The 6,000-nt window shown below is 46.6% G+C and overlaps 1 protein-coding gene across 4 annotated transcripts in view; it reads left to right on the top strand.

Moving 5' to 3' along the window:
- Positions 1–230: 230 nt before the first annotated feature.
- Positions 231–6,000, top strand: part of ELMO1 (engulfment and cell motility 1) — a 301,680-nt gene continuing 295,910 nt past the window's right edge. For 3 of the 4 annotated variants that reach the window (XM_072925847.1, XM_072925846.1, XM_030265190.4), the window contains exons 1-2: positions 231–373; positions 1,404–1,474. The gene's annotated coding sequence lies outside the window, so the exon portion shown is untranslated. Of the gene's footprint in view, positions 374–777; positions 901–1,403; positions 1,475–6,000 lie in introns of those variants that run through there. The other variant, XM_030265189.4, reaches the window with a different exon arrangement.

Genomic DNA, 6,000 nt, shown 5'->3' with positions numbered 1-6,000 from the left:
CAGCTTATTCCAAAGGCAAGGCGGTTTGCCTCAAATCCCTCGTTTAGGAGCTGCGGGAGGAGGGACGCCAGCCGCACCCCCGCTCGGGAGAAGTGAAGCGGCAGCGGGCAGAGGCGGGAGCGTGTGTCGCCCCCCCGCACGCAGGTGCTGCCGATCCGCGGGACCCCTCGGCGGCGGCCGGCCCGGGGCTGCATATCGCGGCCCGGCCAGCAGGAGGAAGGAAGAGGAAGTGAGAGCGGCGGGTGCCTGTGCGAGCCCCGGGATGGGATAGCGCCGGGGGCAGCCCAGCGCACCGCACCGAGGCGGCGGCGCGGAGCGGAGCGCGGCTCCCGCGGCGGGGGCGGCCGGGCGGGGGACGCTGCCCACGCCGGAGGTAGGAGAGCCTCGGTCCGGCGCGGGGGCGCGGCAGCCGCGCTGGCCGGGCGGTGCGGGGGAGCGCGGAGAGGCACGGAGGGCAGCCGGGGAGGAAGAACGGGACGGGGCAGGCGGCTGGCGAGCCCCGCACCTGCCCGGGCGAGGGCCGCAGCCGCTCCCGCGGCGGGAGGTGCGGGGCGGGGGGCGGCCGCCGTCGCTGCGAGAAAGAGGAAGCGCAGCGCTGTGCTTGTCACTGCGGCGGGGCCTCGGACGGCGGCTGCCGGCGGGGGGGCGGCCCGGCCCGACCCGACCCGCCTCGCACGGCGGCTCCTCCCGCCGCCCTGCCCTCTCCGCCGGCCCCCGGCCGCTGCCGCCACAGCCTGCCGGTTCTCCCCGCCACGACTTGGCCGGCGCCTCCGCCTCCTCCTCCGCCACCACCTCCCGCTCAGCCCCATCCCGTGCCCCGGGGAGCGCTGCCCGCCACCGGCCGCTCCTGGTGGCCGGCGGCGAGGGGAGCGGACGGGAGCCGCGCACTCCGGGCGCGGGGTGAGTGGTGGCGGGGCCTGCCGGACCGGCGGGACGGGGCGGGGGCGGCGTGCGGGGCAGCGGCCGGAGCCGCGGGGGGCAGTGCGCGGGGTCAGGCCCGGGCGGAGACCGCGGCCGCAGCAAGTGTCCGCACCGCCGCGGGCGCCGCTCCGGAGGAGAAGCCGCAACTTTGAAGCAAGTGCATCCCCGCAGGCAGCCAGCCCCCGGCTCGGCGTTGGTACCCAGCCGCCGCCTCCGAGGGCATGCCCGGCAGCCGGGAGCTTCTTAGAGGGGGTGGGAGTGGGTGCGTGTGCTCCTTTTCTTAAGTTTATGCTCATACAAGTGATCAAACCGCTGATTAATTTCAGATGAAATGATTGTTCTAAAATGTGGGTGGTGATTATGCAAAGCCACAGTGCGGAGCCTTGTCAAGCAAGTGGGTACTGGGTCTGAAAAGTTACATTTGTTAAGTTTTTTGGCTCAAAGCCTTTGCAAAGTTTATTTTGAATGTCTTTTCCTTGCAGAACTAATACAACTGTTCAGCTCTCCCCTGAGAATGGTGTAAAGTAAATATAGGAGTTCCTGAAAAATAACAGTGAGTACATTTCAAATCAGTAACGTTTTGTTATTAACTTTATAAGAATATCTCTTAACCTGCCAAGGCTCAAAATGTGTAACAAACACAGAGAGAATGCCAATGATAATAACAGTGCAGGAAATGTACCGTGTGTTAATTGCTTTAGTATAAACATGGTTCTCTATGAGCTGTGTTTCATGATACTGCAGTTACGGTGCAATTTCAGCCAAGGATGTTTTGAAGTGTATTCGTTAGCAAATAGGTTTTCTTTTGCTTTTATTTCTCAGCTGCCTGATTGCTCTGTGTCTTTTGGGAAGAGAGGGAAACTGAGTAAGATCTGTGCTGAGTTCTGTATTTGTGACTGGGGATGTTCTTTCCTCTTTCTCCTTGCCTGTTTCTCCTCCTTTCCCCCAAATGCATGCACACATGCATGCCATCTCATCTTGAGTTATATAATCTTGTAGACATTTATGGATCATTCATTGTTCGCATTAGTCCCATTCTTTCCATGTCATTCCTGCTTGATTGAGTGGCTTAGGCAGACTATTGCAGAGGAAAGAAAATACACTGAAATTTACATAAAGTTCTTCCAGTTTGAACTGCAAGTTTGCTTTCTTTGAAGGTTTTCTTTCCCGGATTCCCACACTTTTTTTTTTTTATTTATTTTTTTATTCCTTTTTCTTTTTTTAGCTGTATAAGTAGGTGGTAAGGATCTAATCTGATGACCGGTAACTAGATAGGGAGAAGAACAGCAGTGGTGACAGCTTGCTGTTAAAAGTCCCTCTTGTGTACTGTTAGCAAAATATCCATTAACACACATCATAAAGCTGTTAAAAGTACTGCAGCAGCTTTTAAAACTCACTAGTCAGAGAAAAGAAAGATTAGTACGGTTAGAACAGGAACATGATGTGAAATGGGTATTAGTAAAAGATACTGTCAGGGCAGTCTGTGGATCTGAGTGTGTGAATTGACTTGTGTTAAGGCAAACTTGAATCACAATTTATTCATACTGGAAAGGTTGACTTTCTTTTCTCTCTTTTTGTAATCTCTTTGAAACTCACTGTGCACTACAATACACCTGCCTTCTCTGTAGTTTGCAACTTTGCTTTGAGTATCATTGTCTGAGGATTTATTCTAATGAATGATTGGCTGATGGGCGGGGAGGGGGTAGAGGAAAGAGCACTGGTTTCTATACTTACCATTTTGATGTTTTTCCTTACATTCTCCATATGCCAGGAAAAAATTACTCGGTGAAGAGTTCAGATTTTGCTGAGGGGAGAGGAAAAACTCTTACCTGCTTACATTCTAGCAGTCTTGGTAACCAAAGGATCTGCAGTTCTGCAGTTGTTATTATATAACCTGACCGTTGGTGCTCTCAAAAGCAAGTACTTCTGTATTCTTGCTGTTTGGGTGCAGCATACTGTGTTGTCCTACAAAGTTATTTTTTAATGCCCTTTAACCCTGGTTCTCATCAAACAAAGCTTATTATGGTATGTGAAAACATAACTGTTGCTGAGACTGCTGTGTGCATTGAACTTCCTGACAGCAATGCTGTGAGGTAGCGAATTACAGATCAAGAGTAACGTGGTGCTCCACCCTTCCTTCCGCTCTTTGTTTTTGTCTACCTAGTAGAAGTCTCTTTGATTTTAAGGTTTGGGCTCACAGACATGCGTTCTTACAATATCTAGCCTACAAAGTGGTGTTGGAATATGATCTCATGTTTTCCATGTTGATACACAGGGAGCAGAGCTCCCCTGTTCACATGCAAGACTTGTTGCTTTCTTCTCTGACACTCTAGATGGCTTCAGTATGTGATGGAGTGAGTGGCTAATGCCTATAGATTTAAGTGGTACTAGGAAGAGGTTTCCCCAGATCTCTGCCAGTGCACCTGCACACTAGCATGCAGTGTTCTCCTGTTCCAATAACAAGCTTTTGTTGTTGTTTTGCTTTATTTTGGTATATTGCCAGCCACAGTGTTTATAATTCTGTGATTCTCAAATAAGGATTTGCTTGGTACTTAGATGAGGCCATCAAGTAGTTTTCCTCTTGAGCTGAGATTTTGCTGTCATTTGATAGTCAGTTTCCTTGAAATAAACAATCTCTTTAAAATTTATGAGCTGTCGTTGTCATGCTGTGCTGTGAATGTGCAGGATGTCCTTATATTAAAAGAACTCTCCACATTTGTAGAAGGTGATGGGATTTTGGGAACCCTGGGAGCTAGAAAACATCATGTATCCTTGAATCAAGCAAAAGTACTGTTGTCTCTTCTGGTCTATTTTTCTGCACAGTTATACCTGGGTCTAGTAGACTTTCTCTGTCTCTGCACTGTCTGGAATGTACAATTTGAGTGAGAATGGGCTAGTAGGATTTTACTCCCCATTCAGTCATCATTCTATGAAAAAGAAGATTTCAGAAAAAGAAAAAGCCTTTACAGTTATGTTGTCTTTGTTGTTTTTCGAAAACTTGAATCTACAAATGGTTTTGTAACAGCTATGAGACCACTGTTCAGCCAGGTATGTGCTGTATCTTTAAAAGATTTCCCTGCTTTGAGTGAGGCTTTTTTTTTTTTTTTATAGTTTCTTGTATTCGTGGCAAGAGGAATGTGCCAAGTACACGTTGTTAAACTAGTGTCAATTTAACAGAGCAACTGTTTAAAGGATTTAGAATAATTTTTCTTCTGCTCAAGTCAGTCACTTTTTTTTTTTTTTCATTTTTTCTCCTCTCTCTTCAAATATAGCATTGGAAAAGGAAAGAGAAACTAAAAGCAATTGGCAGAAGCCAGAATGTTGGCAAGGATTTGGTAGTACTGATCTAAGAGGTGATAATATATATGTGATATAAACTTCATGAATATGGTTTTAGAGAGATTAATGGAAGAAGAGTCACAAACTTGCAGAGCTCTCTTTTGCTCAGCATTTTTGCATCAAGCTGTTTGCAAGAATTTGTGTGATCTTTCATTATTTGCAAGTGTGAGACGCAAAAGAGAGATTGAAGATAATGTCATAACCTTCCTGCTAGTTTTCTCTGTTTTCTGATCACTGTTAACATTGAAGAGGAATATTAATGAGAAGTCTATGCTCCAGGGGATAGTCAGCGTGCTTCCTCTTCTCTCCATTTCAAATCTGACAGAGGAAAACTCCTGTGTTCTGCACAGGCACTTGGTGGCCGGTGCCACATGTGTGGTGCCCATCAGTAAGTAAGGTACTGATTTCTCAATTTGCTGGGCAGATGGCTTTCTAAAGCACATGTCTGCACTCAAGAGCAAGGTGAACAGGGATTCATGTGGTGCTTGTTTGCAAACCCTTAAGAGTGCATTGATTTATTTTTTCTAATGGCAGGTTTCCAGTGTGAGTATTTGATTTGTCTGCAGCAGGCTGCTTGTCAGTGGCTGCTAGGAGAGGAAAGTTAATTGCAAGAAGTTAGGGGGCAAGGCATTTTTTTTGTTCTGCAATAAATCACACTGCAATGAAGACTTGCAGGTACTGCTGGTAGGGATCCCCTATAGAAAAGTGTTTTAGTTTATGTATAAATTAATTCACTTTGTTGTATTTCTAGGGAGTAGGCTATGGAGTTCTTTAGAAGGCTGAGTATGCTACCTGGAGATGTTATGCAGATATGATAAAGGACCTGTTCTTAGCACCTTTGGGGACGTAAGCCTTCTTACTACTGTTTCTGCTGTGTTCCATTTACAGTCAAATAGTGCTGCAAAACTCCACAAAAGCTAGCATTAGCAAAGGGAGGGAGCAGGAACTACAGGTCAATGCTTAGGGGAAACACTTCCCCTTTCAGGTGGAATTAAGTTGATTTAAAATATTTGTGAAACATCATCTTCAGTAATGAGGCTGGGGGTGGTGGGGGGAGGTATGAGAGGGTGGAAAATAAGAAAACAGATTATTCCCAAATATGTTTATTACAAAACTATATCTGTGTCCTGGCTGTGTGTGTTTTCTCTTTTTTTTCTGCTTTCCTTCTGATTTTTAATTCTATGAGTTAAACTCTCCTTGTAACTTCTTCTTCCACGTCTGCCACTGCTACTTTGGTACCTTATTCTTTGGTATTTATCTATCCCAGCTCTCATGATTTCAAGGTCTTTGCCCAGTCCTTAAATTCTTTATCCTGGGAACCTTTAGGCTATTATTCACATAAATAATTCTATTTAAGATTTCCAAGAAAAGCTGTGGCTTGAAGTGTGTGTCGTCTCCTATGTTCTTAAAATCTGTAGCTCAAAGGGTTTATTGTACATTCCTAATTTATGGCTGGCATATGAAGTGTAAATCTGTCTCTGAAATACTGTGTCATCGGGGACAGTGTAATTTCTTTATCAGCTGCATGGATGTACACATAGTAACCTGGCTCTTTTTCTTGTTGAGCTTGCTTCAGCTGAAAGGGATGATGGGTCACTGCATCTAGAACTTCAGATTCTGGAGATATGATGGCATTAAACTTCTATTCTTTTATACAGCAGTGGAAGCTTGCCTGAAGATTATCTAATTTGCCAGAGCTTTTTTGGAAATTGGAGAGTGTGCACAAACCTGGACAAAATG

The sequence above is a fragment of the Taeniopygia guttata genome, chromosome 2 (genome assembly GCF_048771995.1).
Source record: "Taeniopygia guttata chromosome 2, bTaeGut7.mat, whole genome shotgun sequence".
Classification (NCBI taxonomy): domain Eukaryota; kingdom Metazoa; phylum Chordata; class Aves; order Passeriformes; family Estrildidae; genus Taeniopygia; species Taeniopygia guttata.
Note: the sequence above shows the minus strand (reverse complement) of the source record. Positions and strands in the feature narration are given on the sequence as shown.